This window comes from Oncorhynchus gorbuscha, linkage group LG10, assembly GCF_021184085.1.
Source record: "Oncorhynchus gorbuscha isolate QuinsamMale2020 ecotype Even-year linkage group LG10, OgorEven_v1.0, whole genome shotgun sequence".
In the NCBI taxonomy this organism is placed as follows: domain Eukaryota; kingdom Metazoa; phylum Chordata; class Actinopteri; order Salmoniformes; family Salmonidae; genus Oncorhynchus; species Oncorhynchus gorbuscha.
Window position 1 is genome coordinate 68,934,234 of NC_060182.1, and position 27,607 is coordinate 68,961,840.

The 27,607-nt window shown below is 44.5% G+C and overlaps 1 pseudogene; it reads left to right on the forward strand.

Annotated features, from left to right (window-relative positions):
* Nucleotides 1-311: 311 nt before the first annotated feature.
* The window catches only part of LOC124046927, a 134,654-nt pseudogene continuing 107,358 nt past the window's right edge, over nt 312-27,607 (forward strand).

The following is a 27,607-nucleotide window of genomic DNA, read 5'->3' on the forward strand; positions in this document are numbered from 1 at the left end:
ACTATGTAATACACTAACACTACTATATAATACACTAAAACTACTATATAATACACTAACACTACTATAGTACACTAGCACTACTATATAGTCCATTAGCACTACTGTATATTACATTAGCACTACTGTACTAACAAGTCATATCCAGTGAGTTTAACCAAATGTTTAATTCTCAAATCCTGTCAACAGGGAAATCAAAAGTACAGACTTGTGAGTTATTGAACAATACCAGCCTTTTAAGCGAGTTTCTCCCAGCTTACGCAAGTGGATCAGTAAGTATCCAGGGAGGTAACTCTATCCAGGTTGGCAGGATGAGCAGTCTGATCAGCAGGCCCCCTCGCTGGATAACTTTGGGGCTTTTCTCCCCAGGACTCCCTGCCTCTATGGAGATGACCTGGACCACCATCAATAAGACAGAGGAGAGCACCATGGAGTACGGCCTGTGGAGGGGGACTGTTTGAGCTGACTGCCAAGAGCAACGCAACTCTTTTTAAGATGTATTTTACCTTTATTTAATTAGGCAAGTCAGTTAAGAACAAATTCTCATTTTCAATGACAGCCTAAGAACAGTGGGTTAACTGCCTTGTTCAGGGGTAGAACGACAGATGTTTTTATGGACGGGATCAGAAGTGAGGGAGATCCACATACACAGGGTCACACTCACTGCCCTGAGACCTGCCTCTGCTTATGGTAGGGTTCCATGTTCACCGAACTAGCATGGTGGATGTTTATGGCCTGTCACATTCGGTCATCATCATAGTATTGATAGAACAGTGTTTTCTTTCCTGTGTTCACTGCAGTGTACCACTGTGGCAGTGAGGCTGGCTGGAGTGATGTGTTCTCCTTTACTGCTCTAAATGAGAGTGCTAGCTGGAGTCCCAGGTTTTCCATCTATGGGGACATGGGCAATTAGAACCCTCAGTCTCTGGCCAGACTGCAGTAGTAGACCCAGGTCGGCAGCATTTATGATCTCATCCTAAGTGGTTATGCGGCTAACTCCCGACTGATTGTCATAAGTGAATAGTATATCAACGTTGCCGTTGCATAATAACTTCAATCATAGTGGTGTATAATTGTGGTTAACTTTGTGTCACACCCTGATCTGTTTCACCTGTCCTTGTGCTTGTTCCAGGCATCCAGGAGGGTGCCTGGAACCCGGAAGAGCTGTTGTCACATTCCTGCACGGATTTTCAGAGGAAGTAAAGGATGATCTTGCAGAAAAGGAACTACCGATGGATCTCGACTTATTCATCGCATTAACCATCCGGATCGATGGTTGGCTACGGGAAAGTAGGAGGGAGAAGAGGTCTGATTGCGGTCCCAATCGCTCACTCAAGGATCCCACCTTGCATCTGATGAACTCCGGAAGTCCCCGGTGTCTTCGTCCCCAAAAGGATCTGAGTTTACCCGAGTTCCTCCAAGAGCCTCCGAAGACTGACAATTTGCCCCTAGCCGATGCAGCCGAAGGAGTACGCAGACTTAACACCCAGAGTTGTCTGTATTGCAGTACTGTCGGTCATTATGTGTCTACCTGTCCCTTCAAGAGACCTAGCTCATTGGTAGCAATGAGTACTCTGGTGGGTCTTAAGGATAATGTTGCTTCTTCCCCTACTCACCTCCCTCTCTATGCCACCCTGTGGTGGGGCGACCAGTCCAAGTCTCTCCAGATACTCATCGACTCGGGGGCCGATATGAGTCTTATGGATGTTACCCTGGCATCCAAGCTGGGCATCCCCACTCAACCCCTCTCCATTCCCATGGATGTTAGAGCACTGGACGGGCGCTCTATAGGCCGGGTCACCCACCATACCATCCCCAACAACCTACGAGTGTCAGGGAATCACAGCGAGACGATCCAATTCCTCCTAATTGAGTCTCCGCAGATTCCTGTGGTATTGGGATTCTCTTGGCTCCAGCGACACAATCCCTCGATTGACTGGTCTACTGGTGCAATCGAGCCCGTTCTGCCATGCCCATTGCCTGAAATCAATATCCCGTCTGCTGTTCCTCCTCTGTTGCCCCTACCCTCCATATACTTCCTACTTTTCATCTGTCTAGATCTAAACCCATGTCTCACAGCCCTTTGTCTCCTGTTTGTTCAAGTCAACCAGCATTTTGTCTCAGCTCCTGCTTTTCCCTAGTCTCTCTTTTTCTCGTCATCCTGGTTTTGACCCTTGCCTGTCCTGACTCTGGGCCTGCCTGCTTTCCTGTGCTTTTGCCCCTACTCTGGATTACCGACCTCTGCTTGACCTCACCCTGCCTGCCGTCATGTACCTTGGCCACACTACTCTGGATTATCAACCCCTGCCTGCCTTGAACTGTCGTTTGCCTGAACCTGTTGTTGCAATAACCATTGTTACTTCAACACAGTCTGCACTTGGGTCTTACCTGAAACCTCATAGGTGAAATATGGAGCACACTTTGGAAAAATTGTGCAAAGCATGACGAATATGTGCTTTTTTGTTTTCTAGCGGACTTTGCATATGACATGCATGAGGTAAAATGTCAAAATATGTTTGTTTTCTGTACACGCTTGTCCATCACTGGTCAGTTGGTAGAATGATACACATACCATTTATACTAAGCACTTTCTCATGGGATTTTCATGAAGTTAAACTATGGCATACAGGGGCACACTCAAAGCTTATGGTATCCTCAGGGTAAGATGTAAAAGTGGGCTCTGTCGTCATGAGCCTAGACCACTTCATAATTCCTATGACATATACAGGTATTAATCCCCAGTGGTATACATCAGCGGCTGCTGTTTCCCTGAAATTAAAAAGCAAAGTTGGCTCATTTTATGCTTTTCTCAAACATGGAGAAAAATGCTGGACATTAATGAGCAGACAACCTCAAAATTAATAACTGCAAATTCCTGCTGAGTTTGAACTGGAATGTCTAACTCTGTTCCGCGGCTTCCTTGATATTATAAATAGAAAAACAGAAATAGAAATTCTGTCTGAAACCTCATTAAGGGCAATGGCCACTGAAAACCAGAAGAGGGCCATGCCATCCTCCGCAATGTGTACATAAGCTCAATTGCCACCATTAGAATATTTGTGAAATTAACAGTTCTGGTTTCATTGGGGTTTTGTTTGGTATGCAAATGGAACATTCCTAAAGTTGTCTGGAAAGATTTACAGTACTTTAGCTTTAGATAATTGAATGTGCTTTTTACATTTATTCTGTCAGCGTTATTATTTCAGACTTCATTAGCACTAATGCTGTGTATTATGCTGTGGTAAATGACTAAATCAAACTTTTTCAGGGCAACGGTATGATTGGAGATGAGTTCATGCGTCAGATCCAGTCCCTAGCTGTCTACGTGCCCTATATGACCTGTCCTGGGAACCACGAGGCTGCATAGTGAGTAGGATCTGAACTTGACCCTATCTACCTATTTACTCCTCTCTCTCGCTCTCTCACTTTCTCACACCCACACACACACACCCACACACACAGGCACCAGTCATTCAGTGTTAAACTGATGATAAAAACGGACAGTATTACGAAATCTTCATAAACAGTGAGTCAACATGGTTGAAGTCTGCTTACTCTCTGCTCCTCATTAGCCAATGCTTTCCGCTCCTGGTACATATTTCGGTGCATTCCATACAGGTCACATCTAATCAATGCTATTATTACATGGTTTGGGTAAAAACTCAGTACATTCTGCATTTCATTTTGGTGAGACAGACTGCCAGACCTCCCCAGACTTGGTATCCATAATGTGCTACTGTACTGTACTGTGAGGCAGGGGTAGAATCTCAGAAAAACAACTTTTTGGTCAGAGTGGAGCAACCACAGCTTTTCCACTGTAGAAAACACTTTCGTCAACTCCACTGTGCCATTGGAACATATGGGAGCTATTTCAGCTTCTAAGTCTGGAGCTGGTTCAAGAACCACCTCCATCTAAACAAGTAATCCTTGTCCAAAATAAACACTGGCTGAGACAGATCAGTTTCCTATCTTGAGTTTAAGCCAATGGAAACAACTACCAGAAACTCTATTTACCCCACAATGACACTCAGACAAAGTCTACTGGGCTCAAATAAAATAAAATTGCATTTGTCCCATGTTTCGTAAACAACAGGTATAGACTAACAGTGAAATGCTAACTTATCAGCCCCTCCCAACAATAGAGAGAGAAAAATATAGAAAAATAATAACACAAGGAATAAATACATAACGAGTAACTATAACTTTGCTATATACACAGGGTACCAGTACTGAGTTGATGTGCAGAGGTACGAGGTAATTGAGGTAGATATTCATATAGGTAGGGGTACAGTGATCAGGCACCCGGATAAATACTAAACAATAACAGTGGCATATATGACGAGTCAAAAGAAGGTCAATGCAGATAGTCTGGGTAGCTATTTGGTTAAATATTTAGTAGTCTTATGGCTTCGGTGTAGAAGCTGTTGGTTCCAGACTTGCTGCATCAGTGCCGCTTGCCGTGTGGTAGCAAAAAGAAGAGTCCGTGACTTGGGTGGCTGAAGTCTTTGACACTGCCTGATATAGAGGTCCTGGATGACAGGGAGCTCGGCCCTTGTGATGTACTGGGCCGTACACACTACCATCTGTAGTGCCTTGTGGTCGGATGCCAAGCAGTTGCCATACCAAGCGGTGATGCAGCCAGTCAAGATGCTGTCAATGGTGTAGTTGTAGAACGTTTTGAGGATCTGAGGGCCCATGCCAAATCTTTTCAACCTCCTAAGAGGGAAGAGGCATTGTCGTGCCTTAGGGATGTTGACACCGTGGAACTTGAAGCTTTAGATGCGCTTCACTACAGCCCTGTCAATGTGGAGGGGGGCCTCCTGTAGTCCACGAGCAGCTCCTTTGTCGTACGGATGTTGAGGGTGAATTTGTTGTCCTGGCACCACACTGCCAGGTCACTGACCTCCTCTCTATAGGCGGTCTCATTGTTATCAGTGATCAGGCCTACCACCGTCGTGTCATCAGCCAACGTAATGATGGTGTTGGAGTTGTGCGGGGCCGCACTGTCGTGGGTGAACAGGGAGTTCAGGAGGGGACTAACATGCTGACCACACCGCCCGCGTCTCGTGCGCGAGCGTTGCAAAATACACTTACACATACATGTATTTAAATCATTGCACATTACACTTCTCACGCGCGTCAATGAGCGTCTGCGTAGCCATACGCTTTAAGTCCTGCCTCTGCCATCTACTCATTGGTTTTTAGGAGCATATACCGACGTAGGTGATTAAAAGATGAACTGAGGTCCACATTCCAGTCCAGTTGGTGGTGGTAATGCACCTTAAAGTTGGTTGCCAACCGCCATATAAAGTCCAAAGTAGAAGAAGAAGCCTGAAAGAGGAGAGATTACTAGAAACAAACTTGGTTTACCCGTTTATCTGAGGATTAATTGTCGGAGTAGAGGACCTTGTGCATTTCAGGTCAAATAACAACCCAATGATTATATCCCAGAACAAATTAGCTAGCAACAGCAAGCTAGCTAGCTAAATTGCCATAAATATTGAATGCTTTTCGACCTGTCCCCAAATTAATATAGTTGGTTCATAGTTTGTTTTGATATTTCTTTCTGTGTGTCCTGATCGTATGTCCTGATCGTTAATAATAGCTATTGATAAACGTTTGTCAGATTACTCAAAGTTATGCCTAATCATACTCTGTATAACCCTGAGTTCATGATGGACAACCTCGATGCCCCTTAGATATTTGAGTTCCAGAGCTTAAGTCCTTTGGAATCTGGGTTTAGGCTATCAGCTCAGTGAGAGATCTGCATAAAAAGGGCAGAGATTTACAGGCTCAACCATTCAGATGTGTCATATCCAGAGGATCAGCTGCCAACACATCTCAAATGCTTATACCGTGTGTGTCTGTGTGTGTTCATCAGATGCGAGAATGTGCTTTCAGGTGTGAGTGTGTTAGCATCAGGGGGGATTGAATGCAAAACATCTAATCATGCACCATAATGTTTGTGCTCCTTGTATCCCCAGGCCTGGTTTACTCTTTCCCAGTGTAATGTGCCTAGTCTGCCTACTGTCTGGCCTCAATTAAGGAGCTGCTAACTGTAGCCTGTTTTTCTTGGCCTTGTCACCAGACATTAGGACATGAAATCAAAAATCAGTACCCTCCCCCCTCACTCAGATAACACCACGTTTTTTTCTGTAGCGCTCGTCAGAACCTAAACTCGTGGCAGCTTGCTTCAGCTTTTTTTTTTTACGCCCAAAACCAACAGAGTGAAAGGCAATTAAGCCCGGCTGACCACAAGAGTCCTTAGCATTCCAGCTGCATGAGACCAGCGTGTCCACATGAGATGCTAAGGCCACTATCAAGAGCTCCTTTGTTCCCCTGCACATATAGATCACTGGCCGGTCTGAGGCAATAGGATGTAACTGGTGCCATTTGAAACAATGAACCATGACGTGAGCTGGTGATATTCAGACAGCAATTGTTTCTTTAACGTTTCAAAGAGCCTGGATTAAGTGGGCACCTTGTAGCACAGACTCATCAGTGACATGGAAGGGCAGATCGGATTGGTTAGTATGTGTGGTTTTTAAACAGTTAACGTTGGGGGGAACTTTGATTAGGATTAGGAATCAGTCCATCCACATTGCATTTGACAAGGTTAAAGTTGGAACATCTCCCCTCATATTTTTATCTTGATATTATTTTCTAGGAAAATAAGACACACATGGAAATAGCCTGTCTAGTTACAACTAGGCCGTCATTGTAAGCAAGAATTTGGTCTTTTAACTGACTTGCCAAGTTAAATAAAGGTTAAATACTTTCTTTTTTTAACAACCGATGACTCACTGTATGTCATGGGGACACAATATCCATTAATGACACAAATAATCGTATTAAATTATGATAATCAGATTTTCCACTGTCAATAGGAGAAAAAAAAGAAACAATTTTGAGCTATTGTTTTAGGAAGTTTTAGTTATTTCTCTTCAGACATGCACATACAGTATATCATTCAGTATTTGACCAAAATAAGTCCATATGTTATTGAACTTAACAGAAGTGCTTTTTTATTTGTATTGTCCAGGGTCTCCTGAAATTTATATTGCTTGATGTATGCGGTAAGTGGAGTCCCAGAAGGAGACCTTGGGTCTCGTGTCCATCCAACAGACAGTCAACTGCTTCCCTGCCTAGCCACCACAAGATGGGGGTATTAACCAGACTAAATACAGTACCTTTGACTCAGACTGTGCCGCTCACAGGGCTTCACAGGCTCCTTCATACTGCTGTGGCTCCCATTCTAATTCACACAGGATGGTTTGTGATTATCAAGTATGTTACAGCATAATGAGGATTATGTCAGAATCTTTGTTGCAAATGGTAGACCGGTCTTTTGTTACAAACGGTTTAACGACCAATTATTGAGTTATCATAGCTTTTACCTTGACCATGTAATCTTAACCCCTGGGTTTCACTATCCCATTGACTAGAGGTCCTCTATTATCCTGAACCTGACCTTTCCTTTTAATCTCTGTCCGGAACTGTCTCTGGTTACCCAACTCTGCATACCACCCTGAATCCCACTGCTGACTTGCCTCTGAGGCTAAGCAGGGTTTCTCTTGGTCAGTCCTTGGATGGGAAACCAAATGCTGCTGGAAGTGGGGTTGGAGGGCCAGTAGGGGATACCTCTTCCCTCTGATCCCAAATTCCCAGGACAGTGAAGGGGACATTGCCCTGCATAGGGTTCTGTCTTTAGAATGTGATGTTAAAGCAGGTGTCCTGACTCTCTGGGGTCACTAAAGATCCATGGCACTTATCATAAGAGTAGGGGTGTTAACCCTGGTGTCCTGGCTAAGTTCCATAGTGGACATAGTACCCAAAAAGCCTGTTTTAGCATGCACACTGGACAGCACCATTGAGGACTTAAACCATTTTGAAGTAGTCAACTGGGTAGTACTTCCTATGGGTTAAGGAAGGATCACATAATTCCACCCAGGTCACCAGAAGAGATCAGCCAATGAATTATACTTGTGAGCGAACATTCCATAACTGCAGTTGGCAGTAAATCGCCAACCTTGACTTTATACCTCTTCAAACAACACACTCCAGGTGGCAGTATGCACCCTTTCAGTTTGTTTGCCAACGTATAGACGTAGTAGTCGAAGACAATTGGCTACTTCAAACTGGAGATGGCCTTAATGGCGCTGCCTGTGCAATCACAGACACCATAATGGGACAGATACAAAGATGCCATGTCATTCATCCCCTCTGTAACTCCACCGCAGGTTGTTGCTGTAAAATAAATAGAGTGTTTGTTCTCAGTTAACCTAATTGGTAAAGGGTAAATAACCCTGTCAGCTGACCTCCAGCACCCATACTCACTCAGGGCTCTCCTGGTGGGCTGCTCGACCCTGTCTGCCTCTTACATAAGCCAGGAGAGGTATCAGACTCTCCCATCACCTCACCACGTACTTTACTGTTTTAACTGGAATGAAGATTGGCTCCCAGTTTTATTGGTGAAATTAAAATCTCTAAACTCATAAAGACACGGCTAGCTCTTGGCTTGGACTGCCGTTGTTAGTAACCGTCTTCCTAGAAAGGCTTTTCTTTTTACATGCTGTGTGTCAACACAGGTTTCCCCAATTGAAATATTGTGGAAATGGCACGTGTTTGGGTGGGTGGATAGCACGCCTGGGACTGACGCTCTTGTCATGACGTTGGCCTGGGGGATAGGTTTATGACCGTCATAAATACCTCTTCCCCTCTTTTCTCTTCTCTAACCTACTAAGGTTACATTTAAAAAACCCTTGGTTAACATAGAGAATCTGGGAACATCAGTATGTGGGAGGAAATGAACTATATTCTGGTATCCGAACAATTGAACATATGCGGTGGTACTTAATGAATATGATGTCAGTTCGGTTGTCATCTGAGACATTCTCATCAATGATAAGATGACATAAACTCCACAGCGGAAAGTCTATACATCAGAGATTCACATGGAATTGTTGTTCAATTTAAATGTTTGAATATGAAATTATTTGTGATGGGATGAAATGTGATTTTAGCTTCTAAAATGTGAGATGTGGGTTTTCATAAGTTAGGGCTGCTCACTCAGTGGCCTGCCCACATGAAGAGACAGAGGTTGTAAACTTTTCACACACACCCCTTCTCTTCCTTCCTATATAAACTCTTGACGACAACATAACTTCCTGTTCTGCGGATGTGAGATGACGATCCCATGTCAGAATGGTTCAGATAAAAACTACAGAATGAAGCCAACATCATCCTCAGTCTTCCCGCTCTTTCACTCAAACCCAGCCCCTTTTCCTTTGTGTAACAAGCTGTCATATCTGTTCCGCCCGCTAGGGACGTTTCCATTTGACGTAAAGAATTATCCAGGTATAATTAATTATTTGTATATGTTATTCTGTGTGATTAGTTAGGTATTTAGTAAATAAATTATTAAACCCAATTTTGTATTGCTGATTCAACTCTTTAGCCAGGATTCTTGCAGATAACCAAGAATTTACAACTTTCAGAATATGAGACTGAAGTAAGATGACAATTAATGTTGACTGCTATTGATGTAAAATATTGCTAAATCTTTAAGAGTTTATTCGGAAGATAACAGCTCTATAAATGTTATTTTGTGGTGCCTGACTCTCTAGTTAATTACATTTACATGATTAGCTCAATCAGGTGATATTAATTACAGAGAAATTATTTTATAGAATAGCATGGCATAGCAATTAATCCGGCATAGCCAAAGACACAACACTCTCCGAGGCACAGGTTTGGGTTTGGGTCTTCTTTCATTATGGTAACCGGTTCTATCTGTGTGTGTTCCGGTCTGGTGGTTCTGGTGCTATAGTGTTGAAATATTACCAGCGGTAGAGGTGGTGGTAATTCAGGAAATATCGGTTGATCGCATCCTGTCCTGTCTGGAGAGGTGACCACTGACAGACCTTTGCTATAGCAGGGGACTGGTATAGTGTTTATGTGGACATCTGTCTGATAAATGGCTGTATTCCATACAGGTTTAAAGCAGATGTATTACTTCTGTAGTCATTAGGAGAGATGGTCATCTCCATGACGAATGTGAGTGTGGGATTGGTGGGCGGGAGGGAGAGGTAATGACCACAATTGTCTAGCAATTAGAAAAACAGTCTCATTGTGTTATAGAATGAATCTTTCGGCATTATGTATTCCGAATAGCTGTCTAAGATTAGCTTTGCTTACGAGTACAGACAAGAGGACCACAAAATGATAAGAGAAAGCGAAGGTCTCTGACGCTACTTATCTCACTGAGATATTTAAGGCACCTAGATTGCACACTACATATATATGAAATCTACTTCTTTCTTGATTATGGCGTAGACCTCATCTTCAAGCAGTACGAGTGGCTTAAGGATCTTGAGGTAAAGTACTTAAAGGGCCAATGCAGCCATTTTTATCTCAATATCAGATATTTTCCAGGTAACAATTGAGTACTTTATGGTGATTGTTTTAAATTAAAAAGGTAATAAAAAAAAGCAAAAATAGCTTCTTATCAAAGAGTTTCTCAAGCAAGAATTTTGCTCGGACTGTCTGCAAGTGGTCTGAGCAGGGAGGGGAAAACTACAAAACTAGGTGTTATTGGCAGAGAGGTTTGGAACTCTCATTATTATTGTCCTATTAACTAATTTAGCACCTGGTGATGTCGCCAGGCAAGCCAAAACTCCATCCCACCACCAAAACAGGCTGAGATATCTAAAAGGGCATTATCAAAATGTTCACAATTTCACAGTATTATTCCAACCTCATAGTGTGGAGATATACAGTTGAAGTCAGAAGTTTACATACACCTTAGCCAAATACATTTAAACCCAGTTTTTCCACAATTCCTGACATTTAATCCTAGTACAAATTCACAGTCTTGAAACACAGTGTCTAAGAGGTCAAATTACAATTCCTATGGCTTCCACTAGATGTCAACAATCTTTAGAAACTTGTTTGAAGCTTCTACTGTAAAGGAGGGGCTCATAAGGGCTCTTTGAGTCAGTGGTCTGGCAGAGTGCCACAAACTTGTGACGCTCGTTCACTTGAGAGGTAGCTCGCGTTCCATTGCTTTTCTACAGACAAAGGAATTCTCCAGTTGAAACATTATTGAAGATATATGTTAATAACATCCTAAAAATTTATTCTATACATCGTTTGACATGTTTCTATGGACTGTAACGGAACTTTTGGACTTTGGACCTAGTGCTCGCGCCTCACGAAGATGGATTACTGGGCTGAACGTGCTAACAACAAGGAGGAATTTGAACATGAATTATGAACATTATCGAACAAATAAAACATTTATTGTGGAACTGGGATTCATGGGAGTGCATTCTGATGAAGATCATCAAAGGTAAGTGAATATTTATAATGCTATTTCTAACTAATGTTGACTACACAACATGGCGGATATTTCTTTGTCTGGTTTGGTCTCTGAGCGCCGTACTCAGATTATTGCATGGTGTGCTTTTTCCGTATTTAAAAAAAATAATCTGACACAGTGGTTGCATTAAGGGGAAGTCTATCTTTAATTATGTGAATAACACTTGTATCTTTTATCAATGTTTAATATGAGTATTTCTGGAAATTAATGTGGCTCTCTGCAAAATCACCGGATGTTTTGGAAGCAAAACATTACTGAACGTAACACGGCAATGTAAACTCAGATATTTGGATATAAATATGCACTTTATCGAACAAAACTTACATGTATCGTGTAACATGATGTCCTATGAGTGTCATCTGATGAAGATCATCAAAGGTTAGTGATAAATTGTATCTATATTTCTGATTGTTGTGACTCCTATCTTTGGCTAGAAAAATAGCTGTGTGTATTTTTGTGACTTGGCTCTGACCTAACATAACCATATGTTGTGCTTGGATGGATAGATTAGATTAACAAGAAGTTTATCTTTCATTTGGTGTATGGCACATGTTAATGTGTGAAAGTTACATATTTCCCAAAAATATTTTTTAATTTCGCGCACTGCCTTTTCAGCGGAATGTTGTTGAGGGGTGCCACTAGCACATACACTCAATTAGTATTTGGTAGCATTGCCTTTAAATTGTTTAACTTGGGTCAAATGTTTCGGGTAGCCTTCCACTGTCACATGGGATGACGCTGGAGAGACGAAGCAAGTATGGGGAGTCAAACATTTAATATAGAACGGACATGAAACGAGACAGGACCAGCTTCAGCAAACAAGTAATATAGACAGAAAACAATGAATGCAGCAGCAGGGAACAGAGCAAGCGAACTGACAACAATAGGGGAGGAAATAGGGGAGGAAATAAACTCAGATGACTGAGTCCAGGTGAGTCCAATATCGCTGTTGCATGTGACGAGGGAAGGCAGGTGTGTGTAATAGATGGCAGGAGTGCATGATGCAGGGCTGCCTGGCGCCCTCAAGCCCTGGGGGGGAAGAGCGTGAGCAGACGTAACAGTACCCCCCCCATCTGGCGACCCGCCTGGGCGAACCGGCCGAGAAATGGGCGCTGGGCAAGCCGGTTGGGGTGCGTGGAAGCCCAACAAACCGGCAGGAGCGTGGGAGCCTGGAAAGCCGGCTGAGGCATGGAAACCCGACGATTCGGCTGAGGCAAGACACCTATCGATCCGACTGCAGAGAGGAAGCCCGGTGGAGTGTGACGTGGTATGGAAACCGCCGAGCCAACCAAGAGGAGGAAACCTCTCGAGCCAGCCAGGGCGTGGAATCCCGACGGGCTGACTTAGGCACCCCCAGTTCCATCGGCGGCAGAATCCACCCCAACGTCAGCAACAAAACAAAAGAAACTTCTGAACCGGCTGGGAGAACAAGAACTGACGATCCGGCTGAGGCCCGAGGTGGGATGGGCGTCATCCAAGCCAACCGGTGCAAAGATACCTCTCGAGCCAGCTAGGGCATGGAAGCCCGACGAGCTGGCTAGGTTCCCCCGGTTCCATCGGCCGCGACCCAGAGCCGATGTCACCAACAACCGGAATGCCAGTACTCCCCGATGCTTCGTATGATGGCTGCTGCATTCTGTCATATGGGATGACGCTGGAGAGACGAAGCAAGTACGGGGAGTCAAGCATTTAATAAAGAACGGACATGGAACGAGTCAGGAACAGGGTCAGCAAATGAGTAATATAGACAAAAAACAATGAATGCAGCAGCAGGGAACAGAGCAAGGGAACTGACAAATAAAGGGGAGGAAATAAACAGGTGATGACTGAGTCCAGGTGAGTTCAATATCGCTGATGCACGTGACGAGGAAAGGCAGGTGTGAGTAATTGATGGCAGGAGTGCGTGATGCAGTGCAGCCTGGCACCTTCAATCGCCAAGTTGGGGGGGAGCAGATGTGACATCCACAAGCTTCCCACAGTAAGTTGGGTGAATTTTGGCCCATTCCTTTTTCAGTTCTGCCCACAAATTCCCCAAACAGTTCTACTTTTGTTTCATCAAACCAGAGGACATTTCTCCAAGAAGTACGATCTTTGTCTCCATGTGCAGTTGCAAACCGTATTCTGGCTTTTTTGGGGCGTTTTTTGAGCAGTGGCTTCTTCATTTCTGAGCGACTTTTCAGGTTATGTCAATGGACTCATTTTGGACTCATTTTACTTTGGATATAGATACTTTTGCACCTGTTTCCTCCAGCATCTTCACAAGGTCCTTTGCTGTTGTTCTGGAATTGATTTGCACTTTTCGCACCAAAGTATGTTCATCTCTAGGAGACAGAACGCATCTCCTTCCTGAGTGGTATGACGGCTGCGTAGTCCCATGGTGTTTGTACTTGCGTACTATTGTTTGTACAGATGAACGTGGTACATTCAGGCGTTTGTAAATTGCTCCCAAGGATGAACCAGAATTGTGGAGGTCTACAATTATTTTTCTGAGGTCTTGGCTGATTTCTTTTGATTTCCCCATGATGTCAATCAAAGAGGCACTGAGTTTGAATGTAGGCCTTGAAATACATCCACAGGTTCACCTCTAATTGACTCAAATAATGTCAATTAGCCTATCAGAAGCTTCTAAAGCCATGACATAATTTTCAGGAATTTTCCAAGCTGTTTAAAGGCACAGTCAACTTAGTGTATGTAAACTTCTGACCCACTGGAATTGTGATACAGTGAATTATAAGTTAAATAATCTGTCTATAAACAATTGTTGGACAAATGACTTGTGTCATGCTTTTTAATGACTTCAACCTAAGTATATGTAACCTTCCGACTTCAACTGTACATGAAACACAGGGAAATCAAGGTTTTGATTGCACTTAGCCTTTACCTGACAGTCCCAGTATTAGTGGACTTGGCAGTGTCAGTAATGCCCTTTTTAGGATTATGTAATATCTTGAGTAACACACTTTTTGTTTAGAGTAGCTATGTTATGACAATGAAGAAAAACATGAACTGGACCATGTTGTTCTAAACAGTACAAACACACACACACACACACACACACACACACACACACACACACACACACACACACACACACACACACACACACACACACACACACACACACACACACACACACACACACACACACACACACACACACACACACACACACACACACACACACACACACACACACACACACACACACACACACACACACACACACAGCGATGTGACTCATTCTCTGGTGTCTGATCCTTCCTCAGGAGGCCAACAGGCTAGGGAACCGAGCGGAGTGTCCCTGGATCATCACTATGGGAGGAAACAGATCCATGTACTGCTCTAACAACAACAAAGACGACAGCACCCACTTTTAGAGCTACTGTATGTACAGTACCAGCCAAAGGTTTGGACACACCTACACATTCCAGGGTTTTGTTTATTTTTACTACATTCTACATTGTAGAATAATAGTGAAGACATCAAAACTATTAAATAAACGCATCAAGAAGGAAAGAAATTCCACAAATGAACATTTTACAAGGCACACCTGTTAATTGAAATGCATTCCAAGTGACTACCCCATGAAGGTGTTTGAGAGGATGCCAAGACACTTCTGTCATCAAGGCAAATGGTGGCTACTTTGAAGAATCTCAAATATATAATATATTTTGATTTGTTTAACACTTTTTTGGATGAGTATGTGTGTCCAAACTTTTGACGGAGACTTTATATATGTTTTCACGTGACCCTCCCCTTTCACTGTAAAATACATTGAATACCCTCATAGAATTAACTCGACATAATGTTTACGACCAAAAATAACAATAGCTGCAGCAACCCTAATTTGGCCACTTCAGTATGCTTTTGTGGCACAGTCGATGCCACGCAGGGCTATGGGCCAGAAGGTTGTTTTTGGTTACTACATGATTCCATATGTGTCATTTCATCGTTTTGATGTCTTCACTATTATTCTACAATGTAAAAAAAAATGTAAGTAAAGAAAAACCCTTGAATGAGTAAGTGTATCCAAACTTTTGACTGGTACTGTATGTATGGCATAAAACCACTCACTGATTAGGGAGAGGGGGGTCAATTACATGGATAGATGGATACTCTCTGTATTAGTTGTGAACAGGAATGGTATTCCTAGATTAATGAATGTGCAATTGTTTTAACAAGTAAACTTCAACAGCAACTATTGTTAACACATACAAGGGGTTTTAGAGTGGGAGCATCCAAAACGTGTAACGACAATGAACACAGCCTTCCTCTATTAAGCAACGTGTTTGGAGTGGTCTGGTCAGTCAGACGTGGTGAGGGCTGCGGTGTAGATCACCCTGGGCCTGACAGGTCAGTAGAAGGCAGCAGTCCAGCAGGGAGCGAGGCAGAGGGGGACTGAGCTTGGTACTGAAGCGAGCTCCGCTGGCGCCATGCAGAAACACTCTGATCACTCCTCATCCCGAGGGGTGTAAATCTGACCAAATCTGAGCAACAACCGGTCGACCGGCCAAACATCCCCTATACTGATCATAAGAGAAGATTTACAACCAGGAATAACTCCCTGCTCCCCCTCATGCAACTTTTTACTCATTCAATTGTTATTATTGTCTGGCCAAGGGGGCTCTATATCATTCTGTTAATACCCTTTATAAATCACATGGTCCTGATGATTTACTTGACATAGCATTGTTAGATATGTGAAGAACAGCTAGGCTGTGTCCCAGCGGGCTCTTTTATGCTACGTGAAAGCATCTACAGGATTTGTTTTCTGCTGTGTTGCTGGACACATGAATTGCCGGGTCTGACCTGTATCGTCTTAGGCCACTGGCTAGTCCACATTAGCACTGAAGCACGTCTGTATGTGTTAGATGTTCTAATCACAGCAATTTGAACCACAGTTTCATTCAGCACTTGGCATGGATATGGAGTGACAGCCTGGCATGAGAGAGCAACACCAGATTTCAGGTTTCAGATCCTACTCCCAGCATGCTATCTGTCTGTCTGTCTCTCTGCTCTGTCTCAGGTCCGACTCGGACGGAACGGCACCAAACCGCCTGCACCGGGTCTGGAGGATGTATTATGCCTCCACAGTATGGTCTCCATTTGATGACCTCACACAATAGCACTGTGCTCAAATAGGTGTTACGCTCACAAATCTGTCCTCTCAGACAGACTAATGACCCAATGGCGCGAGCAGAGCAATCCAAACACATTTCCTTTATTACAACGACAGACTGCTGGTTTGGACGCTACCCAAAAAGCCCTTATCCAAAGGTTTTCCTATACGTTTCTCTAGCTTGTTTGTTGCCTTTAAGAGTTTCTTGAGTGGTCTAAGCTATTGGGAACCATTATATTTAGTGCTCGTTGATGGATAGCAAATGTGAATGAATAGGCAAAACATGTGAGGCACGTTATATGCGGGTTAAGTAATTAATATTTTCATAATACAATATTGGCATGAAAAGGCCTTGTGATCCAGCAATTGCTCTTTGTCCTTTGTGATGATATCCATAGTCTGTAGATAAATACTGTATCTAAAGTTAAATATGAACTATTGAAATGTATTTTTCCATGACTGGACCTGGAGCTATGGGCCCAGGAGCACACATATGAGAGACTGTGGCCTGTCTATGGCTACAAGGTCAGTTCCCATGTGAATAATCAGTATATCATACACTCTCCATCAATGTCACAGACTGAAAAGCCCCTTAATGGTCCTCTCCCAAAGTTTTCAATGGGCGCATGGAACAGCCAGAGCTCCAGTACATGTCATCACAGGCTCTACTGTAAGTATCTTACTGCTTTGACTTGTCTTTATCACATTCAATAGGTGGTGAGCTGTGGTCTTTCAAACAGCTATTTATCTGGTGCAAAATTTAATTATTTTCATCTGTATAAATGCTGTCTGATGTGATGACTAACCACATGCCAATATCAGTGGTGTCAGGACAGCACCAGAGCCACAGTCCAGTGTTCCAAACGTCACAGGATCCTGAGGATAAGCCTAAGGGAAGCACGTGGATCTCCACAAACAGAAGATGAACCTTTGACTAAAAACAGAAGATAGTATGCTATACATGATCAAAGAAGGATTGTGATGATCGATTGTGGATGGTCTTTTCAGGGCTGCCAGGAGAATCTGTTCGCCCCTAATCAAATCACATTTTAATTGGTCACATACACACATTTAGCAGATGTTATTGCGGTTGTAGCAAAATGCTTGTGTTCCTAGCTCCAACAGTGCAGTAGTATCTAACAATACACACAAATCTAAAAGTAAAAGAATGGAATTAAGAAATATATAAATATTAGATTGAGCAATGTCGCAGTGGATTTGACTAAAATGCAGTAGAATAGAATACAGTATATAAACTCAGCAACAACAAAAAAACGTCCTCTCACTGTCAACTGCGTTTATTTTCAGCAAACTTAACATGTGTACATATTTGTATGAACATAACAAGATTCAACAACTGAGACATAAACTGAACAACTTCCACAGACATGTGACTAACAGAAATTAAATAATGTGTCCCTGATCAAAGAGGGGAGGTCAAAATCAAAAGTTACAGTCAGTATCTGGTGTGGCCACCAGCTGCATTAAGTACTGCAGTGCATCTCCTCCTCATGGACTGCACCAGACTTGCCAGTTCTTGCTGTGAGATATTACCCCACTCTTCCTCCAAGGCACCTGCAAGTTCCCAGGCATTTCTGGGGGGAATGGCCCTAGCCCTCACCCTCCGATCCAACAGGTCCCAGACGTGCTCAATGGTATTGAGATCCAGGCTCTTCACTGGCCATGGCAGAACACTGACATTCCTGTCTTGCAGGAAATCACTCACAGAGCAGGCAGTATGGATGGTGGCATTGTCATGCTGGAGGGTCATGTCAGGATAAGCCTGCAGGAAGGGTACCACATGAGGAAGGAAGATGTCTTCCCTGTAATGCACAGTGTTGAGATTGCATGCAATGACAACAAGCTCAGTCCGATGATGCTGTGACACACTGCCCCAGACCATGACGGACACTTCACCTCCAAATCGATCCCGCTCCAGAGTACAGGCCTCGGTGTAATGCTCATTCCTTCGACGATAAATGCAAATCCGATCATCATCCCTGGTGAGACAAAACCGCGACTCGACAATGAAGAGCACTTTTTGCCTATCTGGTCCAGAGACAGTGGGTTTGTGCCCATAGGCGACGTTGTTGCCAGTGATGTCTGGTGAGTACCTGCCTTACAACAGGTCTACAAGCCCTCAGTCCAGCCTCTCTCAGCCTATTGTGCGTTCCTGGTGTAACTCGGGCAGTTGTTGTTGCCAACCTGTACCTGTCCTGCAGGTGTGATGTTTGGATGTACTGATCCTGTGCAGGTGTTGTTACACATGGTCTGCCACTGTGAGGATGATCAGCTGACCGTCCTGTCTCCCTGTAGAGCTGTCTTAGGTATCTCACAATGGCCACATCTGCAGTCCTCATGCCTTCTTGCAGCATGCCTAAGGCAAGTTCACGCAGATGAGCAGGGACCCCGGGCATATTTCCTTTGGTGTTTTTCAGAGTCAGTAGAAAGGCCTCTTTAGTGTCCTAAGTTTTCATAACTGTGACCTTAATTGCCTACCGTCTGTAAGCTCTTAGTGCCTTAATGGCCGTTCCACAGGTGCATGTTCATGAATTATTTATGGTTCATTGAACAAGCATGGGAAATAGCGTTTAAACCCTTTACAATGAAGATCTGTGAAGTTATTTGGATTTTTACGAATTATCTTTGAAAGAGAGGGTTCTGAAAAATAATGTTTCTTTTTTGCTTAGTTTATATATGAGATGAGGAAAGCAGTATGTAAACATTATTAAAGTGACTAGTGTTCCATTTTTAATTATGGCTAGGCAATCCCCTAGGAGAACTCCCCCACCCCATTCAGCTGAAAAGGTGCCGCGAGAAATTCAAAAAATATTATTTAGAAATATTTAACTTCCACACATTAACAAGTCCAATACAGCAAATGAAAGATAAACATCTTTAATCTTTAATCCACCCATCGTGTACTGACCCCTGCCTGCCTTGATTTGTCTATTGCCTGCCCCTGTTGGAATATTAAACCATTGTCAATTTGACGTGTCTGCATCTGGGTCTTACCTTGATTCCTGATATTAATGAACAACCTAATTATTGTGAACTGCACTGTTAGCTGCTATCTAGCTGCTATCAATGTCATGTTTTGTCATTTATTGTCTTGTCCTTGTGCTTTCCCTTCTGTTCGTTTCCCCCTGCTGGTCTTATTAGGTTTGTTCCCTTTTTCTATCCCTCTCTCTCCCCCTCCCTCTCTCTCTTCTCTCTATCGTTCCGTTCCTGCTCCCAGCTGTTCCTCATTCTCCTAACTCACTCATTTACTCTTTTCACACCTGTCCCCTATTTTGCCCTCTGATTTGAGCCTCTATTTCTCCCCTTGTTTTCCGCTTCTGTCCTTGTCGGATCCTTGTATGATGTTCGCTGTTCTGAGTCCTGGTCTCGCCCTGTCGTGTTTTGTCTTCTTCAGATGCTGCGTGAGAGCAGGTGTCTTAGTCTGCTACGGTCGGTGCCTTCCCTAAGCAACCTGCAGTCTATGGTCGAGTCTCCAGTCGGTCCTCGCTACTACGAGTGGATTTAAGTTTTTCCTGTTTTGTTTTCTCCTTGTTATATCCAAGATAATTACTTTTGTCTTATACTGGAATAAAGACTCTATTTTCGTTAAGTCGCTTTTGGGTCCTCATTCATCAGCATAACAGAAGGATCCGACCAAGAATGGACCCAGCGACTACGGATTCTGGTAACACTGCCGTCGAGATCCAGGGAGCAATGCTCGGCAGACACGAGCAGGAATTGTCTGCTGCTCGTCATGCCGTTGAGACCCTGGCCGCTCAGGTTTCCGACCTCTCAGGACAGTTTCAGAGTCTTCGTCTCGTGCCTCCAGCTACTTCCTGGTCTTCCGAGTCTCCGGAACCTAGGGTTAATAACCCACCATGTTACTCCGGGCAGCCCACTGAGTGCCGCTCCTTTCTCACCCAGTGTGATATTGTGTTCTCTCTCCAACCCAACACATACTCAAGAGAGAGAGCTCGGATTGCTTACGTCATTTCACTCCTTACTGGCCGGGCTCGAGAGTGGGGCACAGCTATCTGGGAGGCAAGGGCTGATTGTTCTAACAATTACCTGAACTTTAAAGAGGAGATGATACGGGTTTTTGATCGTTCAGTTTTTGGTAGGGAGGCTTCTAGGGCCCTGGCTTCCCTATGTCAAGGTGATCGATCCATAACGGATTACTCTATAGAGTTTCGCACTCTTGCTGCCTCTAGTGACTGGAACGAGCCGGCGCTGCTCGCTCGTTTTCTGGAGGGACTCCACGCTGAGGTTAAGGATGAGATTCTCTCCCGGGAGGTTCCTTCCAGTGTGGACTCTTTGATTGCACTCGCCATCCGCATAGAACGACGGGTAGATCTTCGTCACCGAGCTCGTGGAAGAGAGCTCGCGTTAACGGTGTTCCCCTCTCCGCATCGCAACCATCTCCTCCCTCCGGCTCAGAGACTGAGCCCATGCAGCTGGGAGGTATTCGCATCTCGACTAAGGAGAGGGAACGGAGGATCACCAACCGCCTTTGCCTCTATTGCGGTTCTGCTGGACATTTTGTCAATTCATGTCCAGTAAAAGCCAGAGCTCATCAGTAAGCGGAGGGCTACTGGTGAGCGCTACTACTCAGGTCTCTCCATCAAGATCCTGTACTACCATGTCGGTCCATCTACGCTGGACCGGTTCGGCTGCTTCATGCAGTGCCTTGATAGACTCTGGGGCTGAGGGTTGTTTTATGGACGAAGCATGGGCTCGGAAACATGACATTCCTCTCAGACAGTTAGGGAAGCCCACGCCCATGTTCGCCGTAGATGGTAGTCTTCTCCCCAGTATCAGATATGAGACACTACCTTTAACCCTCACAGTATCTGGTAACCACAGTGAGACTATTTCCTTTTTGATTTTTCGTTCACCTTTTACACCTGTTGTTTTGGGTCATCCCTGGCTAGTATGTCATAATCCTTCTATTAATTGGTCTAGTAATTCGATCCTATCCTGGAACGTTTCTTGTCATGTGAAGTGTTTAATGTCTGCTATCCCTCCTGTTTCTTCTGTCCCCTCTTCTCAGGAGGAACCTGGTGATTTGACAGGAGTGCCGGAGGAATATCATGATCTGCGCACGGTCTTCAGTCGGTCCAGAGCCAACTCCCTTCCTCCTCACCGGTCATATGATTGTAGTATTGATCTCCTTCCGGGGACCACTCCCCCTCGGGGTAGACTATACTCTCTGTCGGCTCCCGAACGTAAGGCTCTCGAGGATTATTTGTCTGTTTCTCTCGACGCCGGCACCGTAGTGCCTTCTTCCTCTCCCGCCGGAGCGGGGTTTTTTTTTGTTAAGAAGAAGGACGGTACTCTGCGCCCCTGCGTGATTATCGAGGGCTGAATGACATAACGGTTAAGAATCGTTATCCGCTTCCCCTTATGTCGTCAGCCTTCGAGATTCTGCAGGGAGCCAGGTTCTTTACTAAGTTGGACCTTCGTAATGCTTACCATCTCGTGCGCATCAGAGAGGGGGACGAGTGGAAAACGGCGTTTAACACTCCGTTAGGGCATTTTGAGTACCGGGTTCTGCCGTTTGGTCTCGCTAATGCTCCAGCTGTTTTTCAGGCATTAGTTAATGATGTACTGAGAGACATGCTGAACATTTTGTTTTTGTCTACCTTGACGATATCCTGATTTTTTCACCGTCACTCGAGATTCATGTTCAGCACGTTCGACGTGTACTCCAACGCCTTTTAGAGAATTGTCTCTACGTGAAGGCTGAGAAGTGCGCCTTTCATGTCTCCTCTGTCACATTTCTCGGTTCTGTTATTTCCGCTGAAGGCATTCAGATGGATCCCGCTAAGGTCCAGGCTGTCAGTGATTGGCCCGTTCCAAGGTCACGTGTCGAGTTGCAGCGCTTTCTAGGTTTCGATAATTTCTATCGGCGTTTCATTCGTAATTTCGGTCAAGTTGCTGCCCCTCTCACAGCTCTTACTTCTGTCAAGACGTGCTTTAAGTGGTCCGGTTCCGCCCAGGGAGCTTTTGATCTCCTCAAGAAGCGTTTTACGTCCGCTCCTATCCTTGTTACTCCTGACGTCACTAAACAATTCATTGTCGAGGTTGACGCTTCAGAGGTGGGCGTGGGAGCCATTCTATCCCAGTGCTTCCAGTCTGACGATAAGGTCCATCCTTGCGCTTATTTTTCTCATCGCCTGTCGCCATCGGAACGCAACTATGATGTGGGTAATCGCGAACTGCTCGCCATCCGCTTAGCCCTAGGCGAATGGCGACAGTGGTTGGAGGGGGCGACCGTTCCTTTTGTCGTTTGGACTGACCATAAGAACCTTGAGTACATCCGTTCTGCCAAACGACTTAATGCACGTCAAGCTCGTTGGGCGTTGTTTTTCGCTCGTTTCGAGTTTGTGATTTCTTATCGACCGGGTAATAAGAACACCAAGCCTGATGCCTTATCCCGTCTCTTTAGTTCTTCTGTGGCTTCTACCGATCCCGAGGGGATTCTTCCTTATGGGCGTGTTGTCGGGTTGACTGTCTGGGGAATTGAGAGACAGGTTAAGCAAGCACTCACTCACACTGCGTCGCCGCGCGCTTGTCCTAGTAACCTTCTTTTCGTTCCTGTTTCTACTCGTCTGACTGTTCTTCAGTGGGCTCACTCTGCCAAGTTAGCTGGCCATCCCGGCGTTCGAGGTACACTTGCTTCTATTCGCCAGCGGTTTTGGTGGCCTACTCAGGAGCGTGACACGCGCCGTTTCGTGGCTGCTTGTTCGGATTGCGCGCAGACTAAGTCAGGTAACTCTCCTCCTGCCGGTCGTCTCAGACCGCTTCCCATTCCTTCTCGACCATGGTCTCACATCGCCTTAGACTTCATTACCGGTCTGCCTTCGTCTGCGGGGAAGACTGTGATTCTTACGGTTGTCGATAGGTTCTCTAAGGCGGCACATTTCATTCCCCTCGCTAAGCTTCCTTCCGCTAAGGAGACGGCACAAATCATCATTGAGAATGTGTTCAGAATTCATGGCCTCCCGTTAGACGCCGTTTCAGACAGAGGTCTGCAATTCACGTCACAGTTTTGGAGGGAGTTCTGTCGTTTGATTGGTGCTTCCGTCAGTCTCTCTTCCGGTTTTCATCCCCAGTCTAACGGTCAAGCAGAAAGGGCCAATCAGACGATTGGTCGCATATTACGCAGCCTTTCTTTTAGAAACCCTGCGTCTTGGGCAGAACAGCTCCCCTGGGCAGAATACGCTCACAACTCGCTTCCTTCGTCTGCTACCGGGCTATCTCCGTTTCAGAGTAGTCTGGGGTACCAGCCTCCTCTGTTCTCGTCCCAGCTCGCCGAGTCCAGCGTTCCCTCCGCTCAGGCGTTTGTCCAACGTTGTGAGCGCACCTGGAGGAGGGTGAGGTCTGCACTTTGCCGTTACAGGGCGCAGACTGTGAGAGCCGCCAATAAATGTAGGATTAAGAGTCCTAGGTATTGTCGCGGCCAGAGAGTGTGGATTTCCACTCGTAACCTTCCCCTTACGACAGCTTCTTGTAAGTTGACTCCGCGGTTCATTGGTCCGTTCCGTGTCTCCCAGGTCGTCAATCCTGTCGCTGTGCGACTGCTTCTTCCGCGACATCTTCGTCGCGTCCACCCTGTCTTCCATGTCTCCTGTGTCAAGCCCTTTCTTCGCGCCCCCGTTCGTCTCTCCCCCCCCCCCGTCCTTGTCGAGGGCGCACCTATTTACAAGGTACGTAGGATCATGGACATGCGTTCTCGGGGACGTGGTCACCAGTACTTAGTGGATTGGGAGGTACGGTCCTGAGGAGAGGAGTTGGGTTCCATCTCGGGACGTGCTGGACCGTTCGCTGATTGATGATTTCCTCCGTTGCCGCCAGGATTCCTCCTCGAGTGCGCCAGGAGGCGCTCGGTGAGTGGGGGGGTACTGTCATGTTTTGTCATTTATTGTCTTGTCCTTGTGCTTTCCCTTCTGTTCGTTTCCCCCTGCTGGTCTTATTAGGTTCGTTCCCTTTTTCTATCCCTCTCTCTCCCCCTCCCTCTCTCTCTTCTCTCTATCGTTCCGTTCCTGCTCCCAGCTGTTCCTCATTCTCCTAACTCACTCATTTACTCTTTTCACACCTGTCCCCTATTTTGCCCTCTGATTTGAGCCTCTATTTCTCCCCTTGTTTTCCGCTTCTGTCCTTGTCGGATCCTTGTATGATGTTCGCTGTTCTGTGTCCTGGTCTCGCCCTGTCGTGTTTTGTCTTCTTCAGATGCTGCGTGAGAGCAGGTGTCTTAGTCTGCTACGGTCGGTGCCTTCCCTAAGCAACCTGCAGTCTATGGTCGAGTCTCCAGTCGGTCCTCGCTACTACGAGTGGATTTAAGTTTTTCCTGTTTTGTTATCTCCTTGTTATATCCAAGATAATTACTTTTGTCTTATACTGGAATAAAGACTCTATTTTCGTTAAGTCGCTTTTGGGTCCTCATTCATCAGCATAACAATCAATCAAATACATTAGTATTCTCTGAATAATGGAAATCTATGGAAATCTTCACACACAGGCCCAGCCTTGGAGGACCGTTAGTGATTAGACACACGTTTCACATTGGGAAGAAGGGCGAAACTTCAGATTTCAAACTCTGTCTGCTCGAATATATGCTGTTCACTCTTCTTTAGTAAATTGGTTATTCCAGAATCATTATGGAATGAGTGAATCAGTTGAGCACAGTGGGAAAGGCACAAACCTGTGGTGAAAGGTATTTGATAGATCACAATAATAACGCCCTACAACTTAAAGCTTCATTCAATCAGAAAACAATTTGGTTTGTTTCCCCTGACAAATTGTGAAAAGGGGCCTACATTTTATAACTGTCTACTCATATTTCCTAGATGTTTATGTACAGTATCTGTTGAAAATGTCTAACATCAGTTAAAATGTCATGTTAGTGAGAATGGAACAAACAAACTGGTGTTTAAAGCACCAGTAGGAAAATGCACTGATTGAATCATCTTATTTGACCATACTGTTAGTTAAGAATGTTAGTGTAAAACAAGGTGTCAGACTTTGTAGCTAGCATCAATAAATCCTGTTTTTCCATGTAACTCTGTGTCAGTGTTTTTCTCCAGAAGCAGCAGGCACTTGGCGGGCAATCTCCGACTTATGTAAGAGTATTATGTAATGGTACATTGACTCAGAAGGCTATGCCACTATGCCACTGTGTTCCTGTCCTTTGACTCTCTACCCAGTATATTGGCGCAACAGGGTAGCCTAGTGGTTAGAGTGTTGGACTAGTAACCCGAAGGTTGCAAGTTCAAACCTCCAAGCTGAACAAGGTATGAATCTGTCGTTCTGCCCCTGAACAGGCAGTTAACCCACTCTTCCTAGGCCGTCATTGAAAGTAAGAATTTGTTCTTAACTGACTTGCCTAGTTAAATAAAGGTCAAATAAATATTGCAGAGACCGTGTGCTGAGGTGCACAGGAAAAAGTTGTCCACAGAATAGAATGGGATTGGATGTAGGGGGTTGAATTGTGTGTTTGTTTACTATGATTGGTGACCACCATTTATTATCCTGCTGTTTTCCTTCTCAATTATCTAACAGTAATGCACAAGGACGATATTCAGTACATCTCATTTCTAAATAAAAGCAGAGGGGTCTGCTTTGTAAGCTCAGAGTTATTGTTGTTTGGAATAGCACATGGTATTCACGGTTCTTTGTCTTTGACTTCATGTGATTTTGTCAAATAAAATAAAAACTCAGGGACAAAATAACATGTCACTTTAGATCGCATGCCTATTTTTGAAATACGATGTGGCTATTACTGTCTACGGCAGAGACACAGCAGGTTTGTGGTTAAAGGTCAGAAATTATTCTTGCTCTGTCTTGACTACAGGGACTTTTGTTTTATTGCATGTCCTTGAACGTTTGATATTATTCTTCACTATACATTTGTCCAATGGATGGTGAACGTTTAATTTCTGTGCTCATTTTGTGAACTCCCTAAGAGGAATGTGCCCTTTCACTTGGCAAGATAAAAGCAAGCAGTTTGGGTGTAGTGGAATCTTTGATCTTTCAGACACTTTTTGAAATCCTGAATGCCACTGCCAGTCCATGTTATGGTGTGTTAGTAAAGTTACTGTTTGCTGTGATAGGCTGACAGTTCCTCATGGCCTATAGGTTATTCCTCATCAATTGCTGACAGTTCCTCATGGCCTATAGGAAGTAGAGAGGGTCGCCCTGCTGTTTCACTTTTCTCAAATGAACACAGTGGAATTCACCTTGTTATTCCTCATCAGATTGCATGGCTCTGGAAACTATTAAAGGAGTAGTTCACTATTTTACAACTTTATGTTAGATGGTCCCTCACCCTGAAAGTTTGGGTTAAGAGAAATTAACTAACTTAACTACTTCCATCTTCACCCATTTTACCACTACAAGCTAATTAGTAATGTCACGACCATACCTACATATTTGTCCTGGCGAGGCTGATGGGTTAACAGTCTCCAGTGATGACCACAGATAGACCAGATGTGAGACTGGGAAGCAAACATCTCCTTATATTCAAAACAGCCATCAAGAATCCCTGTTAGAACACTCCAAACTTTCCTCAGAACGGCACTGTGGTTAATCCTCACTGCTTATCTATTTCCAAAAGAGTCTCAAGTATTCCATTCAACAACAAATTCCCCACGAGAGACAACTTCTGTGTGGTATTTTTTCGCCACTTGAGATCAAGAGGAGAACAGCTGAAACCAGGGAGAGCCTACTGCCTGCCTCTCTGTGGAGTTGAACTGGGATATTTTTTATGAATTCAAGCTCTCAGATGTTCCGTGGGGAGATGTAATCAAATCAGAAGCCCAGTGTGCTTGCACGTCCACAATGTCACTGTCCTCGAGAGATATGAGAGAGAGTTTCCCTCTGCCCACTACAATGCGCTGCACATCTCCCCAAATTCCTGCTGTAGATCTTCTCTTAATAACAATCCCACTGATTTACAGGACTCGAGAATGTTGTGTCAACAGGAGGAGCGCATGTTTTGAAAAGCTAATCACCATTGTAAATCTGAAACAAACACAACACAGGGGTCGCGGCTGGAACAAAGCTACCACAGTCCTGTGTTGATCTTCTCGCACAGTGAGTGTAGGAAA